The sequence below is a fragment of the Cynocephalus volans genome, chromosome 5 (genome assembly GCF_027409185.1).
Source record: "Cynocephalus volans isolate mCynVol1 chromosome 5, mCynVol1.pri, whole genome shotgun sequence".
Lineage (NCBI taxonomy): Eukaryota > Metazoa > Chordata > Mammalia > Dermoptera > Cynocephalidae > Cynocephalus > Cynocephalus volans.
This window is the reverse complement of record NC_084464.1, coordinates 138,444,495-138,462,044: the sequence shown is the minus strand read 5'-3', so window position 1 is coordinate 138,462,044 and position 17,550 is coordinate 138,444,495.

Sequence of the window (17,550 nt, the reverse complement as noted above, 5' to 3'; positions counted from 1 at the left end):
TGTCCTTTTTGTCTAAAGCAAGTGCTGCCTACCCAGGTCCCCCTCCAACCTACCACCCAGTCCAATCCCCTCCCTCCTGGGGTCCTGTTTCCTTTCCTGAACACTACAGGATGCCACGTCCACCCCTCCCTGCCCACCCCGCCACTCCTAAGGGATAGTGAATAGCTTCTCTCTTTCAAATTATTTCCCTTCAGTCCATAAGCTTTAAATTTTCTCCTATCTTGAAATAAACAAAACAAGAACTTTAACCCTTTTCCTTGGCACTCATTCCTTCTATGAGCTGCCTTCTTGTCCCTTGAACCCCCACAAATTAAAAATGGTCCCCATTCCTGCCATCTCCCAATTGCTCTTCTCTCCACAGTTTGACTTCTGCCCTCACACTTGCCCTGAAGTTGGTCTAATGAAAGTCATCACAATCTTTAGATTGACTGTGGACTATTTCCTGTCTTCATCTCACCTGGTGCTCCTGCAGCACTGGCCCCTGCTGAATGCTGTCTTCTTGAAGTGCAAACTCACTTGGCTTTGGAAATACTCTTACTCTGTTCTCCTCTGGTTTAATTTCTCAGTCTCTTCTGAAAACAACTCATCCACAGGTTTCTGTCTTTGCCCAATTTGTTGGACCCAATAATAAGCTTTCTTCAAAACCTCAACTTTAAATATAAGGATCCAAATAGGTTAAATGGAAAAGAATGGAAAAAGTATTTCCTGCAACCATTAACCAAATGATTAATATCATTAATATTAATATCAGACAAATTGATATTCACACAAGGAGTATTAACAGGAATTTAAGAAGACATTTCGTAATAATAAAGGGGTCAATTTGTTAAGATAACATAACAGTCCTAAATATGCATATACATAATAAGAGAGCTTCAATACCTAAAGCAAAAACAGAATAAACTAAAATAAGTGGACTAACACATTTATAGTTGGAGATTGAAACATTCTCTCCCAATATAATTGGCCTAGTTAATATTTTTTTTTTTTTTTTTTTTTTTTTTGTGACTGGCACTCAGCCAGTGAGTGCACCGGCCATTCCTATATGGGATCCGAACCCACGGCGGGAGTGTCGCGGCGCTCCCAGCGCTGCACTCTCCCGAGTGCGCCATGGGCTCGGGCCGGCCTAGTTAATATTTACATAACAGTTCATCCAACAACAGTAGAATATGCATTCTTTTCGTTTCATGGGACACTCAACAAGGCAGACCGTATTGTGGGCCATAAAAAGTCTTAATAAATTGAAAAGATTTGAAAGTATGTTCTCTGGAATTTAAATGGGAAATCAACAGAAAGATACTAGAAAGTCTCCAAATACTTGGAAATTAAACACACTTTTCAATAACGCAATGATTAAAGAAGAAATCACAAGGAAAGTTAAAAAACTATTTTGAACTGAGTGCCACCTTAAGAAAGTGGAAAAAGGAGTGAATTAAACAAAGTAAGCAGCATGAAGGAAATATTCTAGTAGCAAAAATCAAAGAAAAAGAAATGGACAAAAATTAATATATAGAGAAAATTAATAAAATTAAAAGCTGGTTATTTGAAAAGAATCAATACTATCAATTAACATTTAACCAGACTGATTAAGAAACAGAGATGGCAAAAATAGCCTAAGTAAAAGCATTACTACAGATATTTAAAGAATAGTAAGAAAATATTATGAATAACTTTAGGTCAATAAGTTTGGCAACTTAAATGAAATAGGTAAATAATTACCAAAGCTCAGTCAGGAAGAAATAGGTATACCATATGACTCAGAACTTTAATTCCTGGTATATATATAAGAGAAATGGAAACTTGTATACAAATGTTTAGGGCAGCATTTTTCATAAGAACCAAAAGGTGAAAACAATCCAAATTTCCATCAAATGGTGATTGGATAAACAAAATGTGATATATCCATACAATGGAATATTAGTCAGCCATAAAATGGAATGAAGTACTGATATGTGCTATAACATGGATGAACCTTGAAAACATTAAGCTAAGTAAAAGAAACCAGTCACAAAAGATCATATATTGTGTGATTCCATTTATATGAAATGTCCAGAATAGGCAATTCTAGAGAGATAGAAAGTAGACTGGTTGTTGCATAGGGGTGGGGAAGGTGGATGTTACCTAAAGTGTAGGGGGTTTCTTTTTGAGGTGATGAAAATGTTCTCAAATTTATTGTGGTGTTGGTTGCATAACTCTTTGAATCTATAAAAATCCATCAAATTGTACAATTTAAATGGAAGAATAATGTGGAATGTGAATTATAGTTCAAGAAAGTTGTTATTTTAAAAAAGAGATGAAATAGATAAACCTGAGTAGCCCATATCTATTAAAGGAATTAAATTCATAGTTGAAAATTTCCCCCAAATAAAACTTTGGTCCCAGATGTATCATTGGTAAATTCTACTAAACATTTAAGGAAAAAACAATACGAATTCTACAAAAACCTTCCCAGAAAATAGAGGAGGAAGAAATTCTTTAAGTTAGCATCACCCTGTTGCCAAAACCAAAGGCATTACAAGAGAAGAAAACTACATACCAATATTTTCATGGCTAGAGATGCAAAATCCTTAACTAAATTTTAGCAAATTGAATTCAGCAATATATAATCAGACTAATACCTCATGACTGTTATGGACTGAATTGTGTTCCGCCAAATTCGTATGTTGAAGCCCCAGCCCCATTGTGACTGTATTTGGAGACAGGGCCTTTAAGGAGGTACTTAAGGCTAAATGAGGTCATAAGGGTAGGGTCCTAATTTGATAGGACTGGTGGCTTTATAAGAAGAAGAAGAGACGACAGAGATATCCCTCTGTTGATGCACGCACAAAGGGAAGGCCATGTGAGGACACAGCAAGAAAGCCATCTGTAAGCCAGGAAGAGAGGCCTCACCAAAAACCATCTCTGCCAGCACTTTGATCTTGAACTTTCAGCCTCTAGAACTGTGAAAAAATAAGTTTTTATTGTTTAAGCCACCCAATCTGTGGTATTCTTTTATGGTAGGCTGAACAGACTAATATAATGACCAAATGGAGTTTATTCTGGAAATGTAAGATCGGTTTAACATTAGAAAATTAAGCCATGTTTTTCACTGTATAAACTGACTAAAAAAAGAAAACCCATATAATAATATTCATAGAGGCAGAAAAATATTGACAATCTTTCACAAACACTCATAAGAAAAAACCGTCAGCAAACTAGCAATGAAAGAGAACTTTCGCAATCCGATAAAAAACAGATAATATTATATTTAATGGTGGAAGACTGATTGATTTCCTGCTAAGTTCAGGAATGAAGCAAAGATGTTCTCTCTCACTCCTACTCAACATCTTATTAAAGGTCAAATCCAGTACAATAAGGCCAGTAAAAGAAATAAAAGACCTACAGATTGTAAAGAAGAAATACAACTATTTTAACTTGTGAGTGGATGACAAGATTGCCCACACAGAAAATTCTATGGAACTTAGCATAAAGTCAATATACAAAAAAATCAATTGTATTTCTACAAACTAGCAAAAACTATTGGAATTTGAAAACAAAACAAACTATATAACATAAAAACATGAAATAGGAATAAATTTAAAATATGTACAAGAGTTGTATACGGACTACAAAACATTGCCAAGAAAAATTAAAGAAGACTTAAGTAAACGGAGAGATATTCTATATTCATTAAAATTAGTACATTTTACTAAATGTGGTCTAGACTTCTGTAAACTAATTTTTAAGCAATGTTGTGAGAATACATTGTCCGGGGCCAAAGAGCCCGGTCATAGCCCCCCCCCCCCCCATGGTCATAGCCTAGCCTGCCCAGGGTCAATAGCCCTCTGGCACTAAAGATATAAATGCTGTGACCTTTCCGCCCTTTTCTCCTTCTTACTGCTTGCACAGCCCTAGGCGTAGATCACCGCTGCTTTGCTTTAGATAGCTGAGAAATGTTCCATTTCCTGGAAGGATTTGCCCTGTGGTTTTTCCCAGAAAACATCTGCATACTTCCTTATCTGCTGATTCCCTCCTGCTGTCTATATAAGCTGTGACCTTCTGGCTAATAAATGAGACTTGATCAGAATACTGTCTTGTCTCCATTTCTCATGTCTCTTGTCCCATCCAATTCCCACTCCTCCCTCCAGGGTCTGCGTTGAGTATCCTGTGGGTTGGGACATTTCTGGCGCCCAAACATGGGGCACTGGATACGGGGGATACCGTGAGGAAGACGGTGCATCAGAGGGTCGACCGCTGAAAACGAAAGAGTAAAACCTTCATCCGCCACGGGAACCTGCCGCATCAGGATAAGGTGAGTAAGCGCGCCCGATAAAGGGACAAGAATTAAGTTGTCATGATGTCTACATAAGACAGTTACAAAAGGCTTTAAAGATGTGAGGAGTAAAGGTTAAAACAACTGATCTATTAAGATTTTTTGATTTTGTGCGGGATCTTTGTCCTTTGTTCCCAGAAGAAGGGACTATTAATTATAAAAAGTGGTCTCGAGTTGGAGACGCTTTACAAGATTTCTATGAGACTTTCGGGCCAGAAAAGGTCCCCGTCACTGCCTTCTCCTATTGGAATTTAATCAGGGACATGATTTAGGATAGGGAAAAATCCCCAGAAGTTTCAGAAACTGTGGCCCAAACTGAAAAAATATTAAAAGCCAGTTCCAAGACTGACCTCTGAAGTCCCTCTCCACCGCCTAGGGAGGACGTAGATCTAATCTCCCTAGAAGATGAGAGTGAGGAGGTCAAGGCAGCCGGTGCCATACCTAAGAGATCTGAAAAGTATCCACTATTAAAGTTAAGGAGGAATCATTTCCAGTCCTCCAACGAATACGGTCATCTGTAGATTGTGGTGATCGCATGGCTTTCCAGGCTGGCTGGTCAGGGACATCATCCCTCCAGTGGCAGTGTGTCAATAAGCCTAGGGCTATACCTACTGCTGACGGGCGCCCTGGCCCATGCCCCTGTCAGACTTTTGCTGATTCTATGCATAGTTCTTGGTACTCTGCTTTTCAGCTATGCACCCATGGAAGCAGTACATATTATACAGCCACCTTAGATAAAATTTATTCAGGGTCTTTTGGAGGGGAGTTTGCATCTCCCTCCTCCACTGTTGGATCTCCCTCGTCTAAATATAGCCTAGCCCTTTGCACGGGCACAGTGGGCCAATCTGTGTGTTGGTCTCTTACTGCTCCTATTCATGTATCTGACAGAGGAGGCCCTCAAGATCAGGCTAGGACATTTAAGGTACAAAGAAAAATAGAAAAAGTGATCGAAACTTTGTTCCCCCCATTACAATATCACCCTATAGCCTTGCCTAAGGCCAGGGACAAGTTTAAACTCGACCCCCAGACCTCCAACCTCCTTCAAACCACCCATAGCTTGCTTAATGCCTCCAATTTTAAACTTGCTCAGAACTGCTGGCTTTGCTTAAGAGTAGGACAGTCTCTCCCCCTTGCCTTCCCCAGTCCGCTTTCCAATTACTCCTCTGAGGGACAGTGCTCCTTAACCCTTACTTTACAGGTACAGCCTTTACAGTTTACTAATTCCTCTTGCTACCACTCTCCCTCAGTTAACAATAGTTAGGAAATTAATGTTGGCTTTGCCACATTCGCTCAGTGTTTGACAATTGTTAACATCGCCACTCCCCTGTGTGCTCAGAATGGCTCAGTCTTTGTTTGTGGGAACAATGAGGCTTATCCCCAATTACCCACTAACTGGACAGGGTTATGTGTTTTGGCTCTCCTTCTGCCCAATGTAGATGTTATATCTGGGAGCGAACCCGTCCCTGTCCCTACTTTTGAGCATATAGCTGGAAGTTCTAAAAGGGCTGTACAGCTTATTCCTTTACTTGCTGGTTTGGGAATTTCAGCAGCAGTTGCTACTGGAACTGCCGGTCTCACCCATTCTCTATCTCAATATACAAAATTGTCTACCCAGCTGATTTTGGATGTACAAGCCCTTTCCCAAACTATACAGGACCTCCAAGACCAATTAGATTCCCTGGCAGAAGTAGTCTTACAAAACAGAAGGGGTCTTGATTTACTAACTGCAGAACAAGGAGGTGTTTGTTTAGCCCTACAGGAAAGATGCTGCTTCTATGCCAACAAATCCGGGATAGTTTGAGACTGTATCAAACAACTACAAGATGACTTAGAAAAGAGAAGGAAACAACTGGCAGAAAACCCCCTTTGGACTGGACTTAATGGATTCCTGCCTTATCTCTTACCCTTTTTAGGGCCGCTTGTGGGCTTGCTTCTTTTGCTTTCTTTGGGGCCCTTTTTACTTAATAAAGTCACAGCCTTTGTTAAACAACAAATTGAGGCTATTCAGGCAAGGCCTATACAGGTCCATTAACAACACCTTGAGATGCAAGAACAAAGTGGTGCCTATATACCACCACATTCACCTTAACAAATGCTGCCTCTGTGAGCTGAACTGGATAGCCAAAGACGGGTAAGAGGGTAAGTCCCCTGCACCACCCTAAACAAGAGGCTGCCATTAATGGCAACCCATTTCTATGATGGGTACCCTGCTCAGGATGGGTTACCCCAACCTAAGACAGGCACAGTTCCCGAGAGGTTCTCTTGGCTTGAAAAAATAAAAAAGGGGGACCTGTCCGGGGCCAGACGGTCATAGCCTGCCCAGGGTCACGAAGCCCTGCCAATAGCCCTCTGGCACTAAAGATATAATGCTGTGACCTTTCCGCCCTTTTCTCCTTCTTACTGCTTGGCACAGCCCTAGGTGTAGATCACCGCTGCATTGCTTTAGATAGCTGAGAAATGTTCCATTTCCCGGAACGATTTGCCCTGTGGTTTTTCCCAGAAAACATCTGCATACTTCCTTATCTGCTGATTCCCTCCTGCTGGCTATATAAGCTGTGACCTTCTGGCTAATAAATGAGACTTGATCAGAATACTGTCTTGCCTCCATTTCTCTTGTCCCATCCAATTCCCACTCCTCCCTCCAGGGTCTGCGTTGAGAATCCCGCCGGTCGGGACAATACATAGTATGTAAGGTGTACCTGGAGTAGTGGTGGTAAGTTAATAGGCTCAAAGGCTTGAAGGGATTGTTGGATTTTGAAAAACAGGAGTTGAATGGGCGCTTCCAGAGGGTGGGATGGTGTCTTTCTGAGGCACCACTGTATATCCAGGTTGTGTCATGGTGGCCAGCACACGGTACATGCTCAATAAAAACTTGTTGACTAATAAAGAATGATGTTCTTTCCAAGTGTTATATAATGAAGATTAAGACCAAAGAAGGAATGATGTTAATGTCTAGCACCCAGCAGGATGAGGTCAGGAAAAGAATACAGGGCCAATCATGTAGAACCTTCAGAGCTACAATTATGCGCATTAAATTTTTTCCAAGGGTAACAGTATTAGAGCTACGTTCTATTACTTTTGGCCTGACTCTGAAAGTTTCAAGGAATAAGGATCATCAAGGAAAAGCTGATTTTCAAGGTGAGTGAGTGGAAGAATCTGTCTAAAAAAAAAAAATTGCCAAGGAAGGGGAGTTTATCCATAATAGGGCGTTATAGATCACCACCATAACTGAATCAAAAACAATATATAAGTTCAACCCAGGAGGATAAATCAAGTCCCTTTTTTTAGATTTTGGATCTAAGCATAAAATAGACTATTTAATAGAAAACTCTAATTTGTTGCTATTCTGAAAAGTATTTAGACCATCTAGTGCCATTATGAGAACTAAATATTTGATCAATATATCCTACTGAATTTTGCCTATTCTGGATTAATATAAAATTAAAAAATTTAAACATAGATACTACTTGGGTGCAGTCATTTAATAAGCTTTATAGTTTTCAAGGTTATTTTGGTCAATGGGTTTATGAACAGGCTAGTAGTAAAAAGTAAGGCTTTAGAGCCGGATTTTTTGGTTTGAATCCTACTTCCACCATTTAAACATGAATGACTTTGGTGAATTAAGTAATTTCCTTAAACCTAAGGTTCTCCCTTTGTAAAATAGGGATAATGCCTAGCTCAGAACTGTTCTGAGGATTATATGAAACAACCCATGTAAAATGTTTTGTATTTAGTAAATGCTCAATGTTGGCTACTGTGATAATAGGAATTGCTATTTATTCTATTAATAAGGAAAAATTGGCACACCTAGAAATATAACTCTGAAAACTCTTGGGTTACAATTCTCTTCTTTTTGGTCTCAAGTTTTTAGACAAGGACACATTCTAAAGAGAGACTTGAAACACCATAGTCCTTTTCTCTCCCCATGGGTAATGGGGGATTGAGGGATACCTGCTTCAGACTCTCTAGATTATGTCACCGATTTTTGCCACTGAACAGTATCTGGCTAGTATGTACCTGGAACTCTGAGATATCTGGTGTGACTCATTGTTAAAAGTATCCTTAGGTGCATATGCTAGTTATATCACAGAGGGAGCTAAATCACATATTTCTTGACAGAATAGTTTAATTACATGTGATTTATACAAAAGGCTTTAAGGTTGTTCATAAATAAAAAGACTGCAAAACTAACAAGCAGGTTGCTACCAGGAAGTTAGGATGAAACAATTTTTTCAACATGTTTGGAAAAGTTTAATGTTGATTCAGAACCAGGCTTGAATTCTGTTTCTTAGCTGGGCAGCCTTAGAAGAGGTCTCTCAGTACATTGTCCCTGCCATGAGATAAAATGAGTTGCAGCCACCTTGTTGAATTGTTACGAAGAGTAAATAAGGTAAGCAAAGAAGTGCAGTGCGTAGCCTGGCGCCTGCGGTTTGCTCTTCTCTTGCTCCTACACACTCCTCTACTGAATTTAGCTGTGACTTTCCCAGCAGCTAAGGCAAAATACAAAACAAACACATACCCCCTTTTCAAAAAGTCAATAGCTGATACAAGATCAAATAATTATCAAAGAAGTCCCTGGCTTTGAATTCTTGAAAAATTGGCCTCATGCTTCCTTATATAAGGGAACAAATGAGTAACGTAACGGACCCCTACTCTTAATAGATTTATGGAAGAAAAGTTTGGCGATTCCTTATATCCACCCTCTTTAAAAGCTGAGGCATAATATTAAATTTTAATTTAGTGAAGGCATTTTTAAAGGAAGCTGAGATAATTTGGTATAAATACATTGCTTTCCCACAGCATAACTTCATGCAGGATTAGAACTGAAATTCTAAAAACTGGATATTTAAATGACGTTTAAGTATTGAGTATAGCTTTTAAGTATTGAGTTTGAGTATTAGCTCTCTCAAGTTATCCTTTGGCAAATCCTAGATTGTCAGGGTGAATACAATCATATGTTGAATTGTGTGCTGTTCATTCCTGTAGAAGATGGATTTATTGTTTCCTGTGGTTATGAGACTAGACTGAGTCTCTCATTGTGGGAACTAGTATAAAACAATCATTTTGAGAGTACAGATTTAAAAAAAAAGCTTGAATTTAAGTTTGTGGGTGATTTTCAGCTGATTGAGGTTGGAGATGCTACACTGGACAAGGCTTCACTTTAGCCAGGCTGTTAATTTCATTTTAATTCTTACATCATGTTATCATGTCATAGTGGAGAGAGTACACTGAACTGGACGTGAACTCTGCCTTTGCCAATTTCTAGCTATGTAACCTTCAGCAAGTTATTTCTCCTTTCACTTCTCTGAGCCTTTACTTTCTCCACCTGTAAAATGTGTTCTGGAACACTTACATTGCAGACTGTAGAGAATGAAAGAACATATTTAAAACACGTAAATTGTCTAGCATAGTTCTGAATATTGAGATAAAGAGGATGTGAACTTGGGGGCTTGTTTTGGCTTCTCTACAATTTGATGCTCCATTCGGACTAGAAATATGAACACGGTCATTCCTTCCATGGCGGATTAAACATGAAATAGAAGAGACCCGTGTTACTTTTGAAAATTCTGTCCTTTCAGTTTCCCCTTTAAGAAAATGATCACTTCACTGGTTTGTAAATTTATTCTTAAAATGAAAATAATGAATAATGAAACAATTATTAAGTAGTCAATACTGGTTGACCTATTGTTGGTATTATAAGTACAATTTCTCTAGATTTATAATCTGATGGCTAATACTATGAGGTTGTGATGATAAATAAGTTTGATCATTTATATATCAGACTTCCTTGGTTAAATCATTGCCAATATTAATTATCAAATATTTTAGAACAAGAGTTAGCTTAGTAATCGGCAGTCCAACTTGTTATAGACATCTAAAGTGTTGGTATATTCATTAATAGGAAGCTGAATCTGGATAGGAAATTCATTTATTTATGACTTACCCATTTTATCTTCAAATGTTTTTAGCTTTATTTTTTATTTTTGAAATATTCCTAATTAAATTTCTTACTTCCACGAGACAAGCCTTTAAAAAAAAATTTTTTTTTTTTGTTTAAGGAGTCTATCCTGACAAAAACATTGAATTTTTCCATTTTGAAAAATGGGGGTAAGGAGAAATTTTAGGCCATTCTGTTTTTTTCTTGACAGTGATTAAAAAACCAAAGCCAACTGGAATTTTAAAAAGTGAATGCAATGTCTGAGTACATACAGAACTATATTTTTAGTAAGCTTTACTCTATGGTGGAGTACATCTCCTCTTAGTAGGAGGACATCTGTGCATGGTCCCTCCTTTGAATGCTTCCAAAGCAGAAATCTTGGTGAGAATTTAGTGGAACCGCCTTGCTGTCAGAATGCTGGTCAGGGAAACAAAATGTTTATGTTTTAAGAGACTTTGGCAATCACTTCACTAGACCATCACATAACAGGTGAGGGAATGAGACAGAGAGGTAAGGTAATGTGCTCACAAACATGCTGTGTTGACCTAGGGCGAGGCTTAGGGCTCTAATTCCAGGTAATCTTGATAGAATATAAGGTGACATGAGAAAAAAATGCACTTGTGTGAAATATAATTTGCTAAGTTTACCCCAGATTTACAGACATCCTTCATCATGATAACCCTCGGACAGGGTTTCTTAACTGATTATTGTGCCATGGACTCCTTTGCAGTCTGGGGGAACTCTATGAATCTCTTTTCAGGATAATGTTTCTAAATGTATAAGATAAAATATATTTTGTTACAAAGGAAGCCAATATAGTTATGAAAATACTCAACTTGTGATAGAGTAACATATCCGAGCATTCTTCCCCATTAATACATTAAACAACAAGAACTAGCAGAGTTTCTCATAACAACTACTGTGCTTTCCAGATATGGGAATTTCTAGGTACCTGCTGTAAGGAAAGATTTCTATCGGTAACACATTGCAGTTCCTGCCCATATCCCTGTGGTTTGTTGCCTACATTCAAAATTGAAGAGCGTGTTAAATTTCAGTTAAAAGTCAGTGAAAATAAGGCTATAATTTTTCCCTTTCTTGTTCATGGACCCCTTCTTTGCATACCCCAAACGTTACAAACTTCTGTTCTTAAGTGAAGCTGCCTGGGAAGTAGAATGTGTGTACAACTTCTACCTATTTCTGGGCCTCCACCTAAACTTTTCTATTTAGGGGCTAGACCTGTATCTTTTTTATTTTATGTCAGATTATAAATCAGATTTCTAGAACCACATTCTTAGAATGAGAGTCTTAGAATAATTTTTGAAGAGTGATGCACAGATCTTGTGTCAGAATCCTTTTGAAGGCTTGTCAAAATGCGGACTCCTGAGCCCTGCACCATACTTACTGGATCAGAATTTCTGGGGCAAGGCCTGGACACCTGTAAGTTCAGCAATCAACGATCTTTGATTCTTACGGACACTAGAATTTGAGACTGTCTAGGGTAGCTTACCTAGCTTAGGTGACTAAATGAGCTAGGCGGGGGTGGTGGTTGTGTAAGCAGAGGGCGGTATGGTTTTGATAGGGGTTGAATCACTCCATAAGCTGGTTGCATTGTCCTGTTGTGTTCCTTATGAAGACTATGTAAAGAACCATTTGAATTTCTAAGCCGAATTTGGCTATCACGCACATGGAGTGAGCGGTGTCTTTTGCTGATTACCTAAAACATGAAGTGGGGCTGTTCTAGCACTGGCAGAAGTGGATGTGGGGTGTCTAACTTCACCCAGAAGCGAGCAAAATGGAGGCTATGGAATCAGGTGGGAGAACCCATTTGTTCAATGGGTAGAACCAAACTCCACTCTGTCAAAATGGCTCACACATTCAAGGGAGAGAGCTTGGGACCCCAATGGAAGATGACCTGAAGATACAGCCTTGTTTCCAAAGAGTTTTCTGAGGCCAAGGGCCACTGACATTGGACTTAGGAGATCTTGTTAATTGCCAACTCTGTTAGCACTTCCTTGGAAATTTGCATTTGTAAGGACAGCTGCTTTTGGGGGGTTTGTTTTTGTTTTTGTTTTTTTCCATTCCAATTGCTTTACAAAACCAGACATAAGGGTTTAAAGTGATTTTTACATTATTTACTACAAAAGCAGATATAAATAGCCCAGAATTTCATGTATCACAATTTAAATTTTTTTCTCTAATACAACTAAAAAGTGTTCTGAGCTTCCATTCTTCCAGGGTGGCACAAACTTAACATTGGTTTTTGTGGGATTTCTACAATGTAGGATTGAGGCTCAATTTAAATATGTATATATTTATTTATTTATATTTGGGCATTTAGAATACAAGAGCTGGAGAATCTCATAGGAAATTTTTGGCATTCTGCCCCATCATGTGAAACAACGACCTTCCAAGCCAACTATTTACTTGAATAAGGAGAAAGAAATGAAGGAGAAAAAGAACATAGATTTATACCTTAAATACACTTTCAAGCCAAATATACTTTTAATACTTTCAATGAAAAACTTGTATTGAAGGAAGGAAGCCTGGTAACATTCATCTACATCTTTGGATCGGGGATCTGGTCCTTAAAATCCATGTCTGTGCCCATTCCTGAATGTTGGCTAGTCCACAATTTCATGGAAGACACAATCCATATCATTCTGATAATTAGTGAATCCTGTGCGTTCTTTCAGGAGCAGACTTTGAAACAACTTTGTGATTTATGCTAAGTTGTTTCCAGTTGACTCCTAAAGTAGCATGAGCAGGTAAGGGGACGAGCACACATGTATGCTCAGCTGAGTGTGCAGGAGGGGGACGGCTGCTGCCCTTGGCCACGCAGAGCATGGGCTGAGAAAGACCTGGCCAGGAGGAGATGTTATTTTTATCCCCATGCCGTGCTATGCTCTCATCCCCAAGGGTTTACAGACTGTCTTCTTCATAGGAGTAAGAGGTAGTTAATAAATTTACCATTTTAATAATCAATATTTTAACCCTCTAAATCTGTACTGATGTATATAACTGCTTGTGTCTGCAGTTGGTTGTGTTTAGAAGAAACATTAACTATGCTCAGTTAATTTTTTAAGTAGCCCATTTCTAAATGGTTTTGATCAGAGAGGTCTTTAATAATATATATTACACTTAAAAAAATCAGTTCTAGCGTTTAAGAAAATATTTTTACAACCCATTGTTACATTAGAAAAAATATTTCAAGTACCTACTAGTTTGATAACCATCCTAGGAGCTGATTAAACATACTTTGGAATATTGAACTATAATATAGCCAACCGTATGTTTCCTTTGTAACTGGTAAATTAGATTTCAGTACTCATTTTTTCAAGTTGAGTTATAAATGGAACGTTCTGCATCACAACATTTAACATCCAATTCATTTTCTTGAAAGTTATTCTTTGCTAGAGACACTGGTGAAAGAATGTTGTTTTACTTCCTCACATCATTTGTACTGGTTACAGTAATAGCTCAATATAGCAAATAATTAAGATGCTGATATAAGGAAATTTAGGAAATCATATCAAAGCAAATTAATGTTTAATATTTGAGTTCTCAGTTCTATATTGTGCATTTGATCCATTCATGCTGAAAGAGAAAAAAAACTAGTACTTTTTTTTTTTTTGGTCTTTTTCGTGACCGGCACTCAGCCAGTGAGTGCACTGGCCATTCCTATATAGGATCCGAACCCGCGACGGGAGCGTTGCAGCGCTCCCAGCGCCGCACTCTCCCGAGTGCGCCACGGGCTCGGCCCAAAAACTAGTACTTTTTAAAAATGATTTAGAATCTGCTTATAAACTTCTCTGGGATTTATAATCTCTGAGTTTGAATGAGATCATCAAAGTGGATAGTTTGTTTCTCTGACAACAAAACATTTTGTGCAACCAGATTAAGTTAGCAGGGCAGACTCAGGGCATGACTGAGTCTGTAACCAAGAGACAATAAATAAAAGCAAAGAAGGTAAATGACACAAAGTGCTCTTTCAAAGGCTTGAGATAACAGGAATGTTGGTCAATTTGTGAAAACCACGATATTGGATTATGCTTCGATTTTATTTTCACTTGCTTATTGAACCCACCTTGAATCCAGGTGGGAAAGTGAATTTTCTAATGAGTGATGTGAAATATATATTAAAGCTAAATTATAATACAAGTTTTGTTCATAAGCCAATTGGTGGAAGCGTATCAAATCTGTGCTTTAAAAAAAATATATTTATGCACACAGTATATTCATTGTTGGATATTAATGCAGATGCTCCTCGACTTACAATGGGGTTGCCCTGATAAACCCATCGTAAGTTGAAAATAACAAGTCAAAAATGCACTTAATACACCTAACCTACTGAAGTTCATAGCTTAGTTACATTAGCCTACAGTGGAGCAAAATAATCTAACACAAAGCCTGTTTTATAATAAAGTGTTGAACATCTTATGTAATTTATTGAGTTCTGTACTGAAAGTGAGAAACAGAATGCTTGTACGGGTACTTAAAGTACGATTTCTACTGAATGGGTTTCACCTTCAGGCTATTGTAAAGTCAAACAGAACATCGTTCAAGTCAGGTACTGTCTATAAAAGAAGAGTTGGCCATTGACCTAGAATCTATTTCCAAAATGACTGATTAAAGAGATCTCTTCATGAGTTGCTGACCTCCTCATATTAGACTGGCATAAAGTGTTAAGCTTTCTGCACTGGAGTACATTCATGGACATGAATGTCAAGGTTATGCTCATATTAGATCTCAAATATAAATCAACTTGCAAAACAGTGGGGCTATTTATGAAAGAGTTATTCTCCTATGCATAGCAGTGTTTATTAGGCATTAGTGTTTGCAAAGCACTGCAACATCGAGGTTTCATATGATCTTAAGACATCCATCTTTAGGTGAGTTTATTTTCATTTTACAGAGCAGGACACTTGAGTTCTCTCCGGTCAAGCGTTGTCCCGGTTTCCCATTCCCAGAAAGGAGCAAAGCTTGGGATGTGAACTCTTTCTGGCTAAGGCCTAAGGCCTTTTCCACAGAAGAGCTGTCTCCATCTGTGAACATGGTTGGTCCCTTATGTTTGTGACGTCCTTATGCAAAGTATGTTAGTGTCTACTTTAGTTTTATTTCATTGTTATGAAGTGATTGAGTCTTGGTGGTATGAGATTACCAGAGTGTACGATAAAATGATAAAATCATGATTTAAGGTCATACATAAATGACTGCAGCACTTTGTACCTCTATTGTACAAATGTTTTTATACCTCTATTAGCCAAACAGCAGTTTTCCATAATTTGGGCATAGTGATTCCTAAGCTTATACTATTATAGACTTCTGAAGCAGTCAATCCAAAACCACAATCCAGTAAGACCATGAAGTTAAAAGTGGTTGTAATTTTCAACATTACATTTTAATAATGTTCCTATTATTGAAGGGCTTAGTCATTTATGAACAAACAAAAGAGATAATCCTCTAGTTTTTTAAATGAACTACATCAATATCTAGTGATATGAATTTGATATCCATTCTTATGAAGAAAAAAATCAAAACAATATTGTAGAATAAGGCTTTTTTTTTTTTTAAGAGGAAACAATGATGTACATATTTCTGCAAATTTGTTATTAGGCATACACAAAATTGTCAGTAGAGACTATCTCCATGTTACAGGAGGGGAAAGGGGCTTTTTACATTGAGTTGTAAAATGTCATGGAAAGAAATCGAAGTTCTTTTGGCAGAATTCTGCAAACAGGACATTTACAAAAATTATTTTGATATATTTATTCAGTAAATAAAATTGTCTCATAACAGATTTTTAATGCATTTGAATATTTATTCTATAACACAGGCAACATAAATACAATATCTCTTAAAATATTTTCTCTTTAGAATTTCCATTTTCACCTCAGATAAAATGTACACAAAATACACTTGCAAGCTTGCTTACAGAGACCAGTTAAACCATGAGCAGATTATATCAAATCAAACAGTTCTATCAACATAAGGGAGGGTGGTTTTCGGTTTGCTTTTTAAGTAAGTGAGACTAAATAGAAAGGCAAAACAAAAACTATACTTTCTTGACAAGGCCTTTTGAGTAAACAAATTGCTTCCAGTCTCCTGGTGAATGGGGATACAAGGATGGATTTTGCACTTTAAAGGTAAAATGGCATACTGACGCAACTTATGATGGCTATACCAAGCTTCATTATTTATAATTTTCAGTGAAAATAAGTTGATTCTTTGGCATAATGCAAGAAGGGATAAAAGGACTCATACCACCCATTATCTTTATCTAGACTGGGAGATGGGAGTAGAAAACTGTTTATAATGAAATTTATTTAAGTTTGCTCCTCTTAGAAAAGGAAAAGCATCTTGAATAAATAGTCTTTTGGCATGATTAGGGCAAGAAATGTCTTATTCTTAGCTCCCCCTCCCTACCCCCAGCACAAACAAACCAAGAAACAAAAATAACCTTTCCCTCTAGGCACCTCCTCCTGCCCCATCATGCCACACCTGGATATTCTACCACGTAGTTTTGACCAAAGTGAAACGAAAAATATCAAAAGCATTCATCTTTGTCCAGTTTTGCCTATTTAGTGGGAAATCAGTTTTTATCAGAGAGAAGCACTTCCAACAAGAACCAGAGGAAAGAACTGCAGAAGGAGCAGCAGACAGTAGCTTGCACATAATCATGAGGTAGCCACTGGTGTCTGGAGCATCAGGGGCTTGAGTCTCCCTAATTTTAAGAGAAAACTTAGTATTTTACATGTTAGTTCAAAAGATTGGCTTTCAGATTCTCTCCTCCCCTTTTTGGCATCAGTTGGTCAAACAAATTGAAAATAAGTTATTCCTAAAGATTGATTTTTAAAATTTAATTTTAAAATCAGTTATTATTAAACGAACTAAATGTACACATAATTTTCAAAAATGATTATGGGAAACAAAAGTGATATAAAAAAATCTCCGATTATTTCCATCCACAGAGGCAAGGACATGAATCCTTGTTACCATTAACATGGGTATGTTTCCTGATATCACTAATTCTTGTAAATGTAATTATTGCCTTCTATTCACATAACAGTCTAAATTAATTTAAATGATGTCAGGGTATTAAGCAGAAGTCTTTAGAGAAACTTTACTGAATCAATAATAATTATGTGTAATTAATATAGTTTATAAATGTATGATGATTTTTAAGGTACTCGATTTTTTTTTTCTCTTGAATCATTCTCTCTATGGTCCTTATTTTTAAATGGAAAAAAGAATTTCCAAAGCTATTAATTGAATAAAGAGTTAAACTAAAGCCCCATCTATA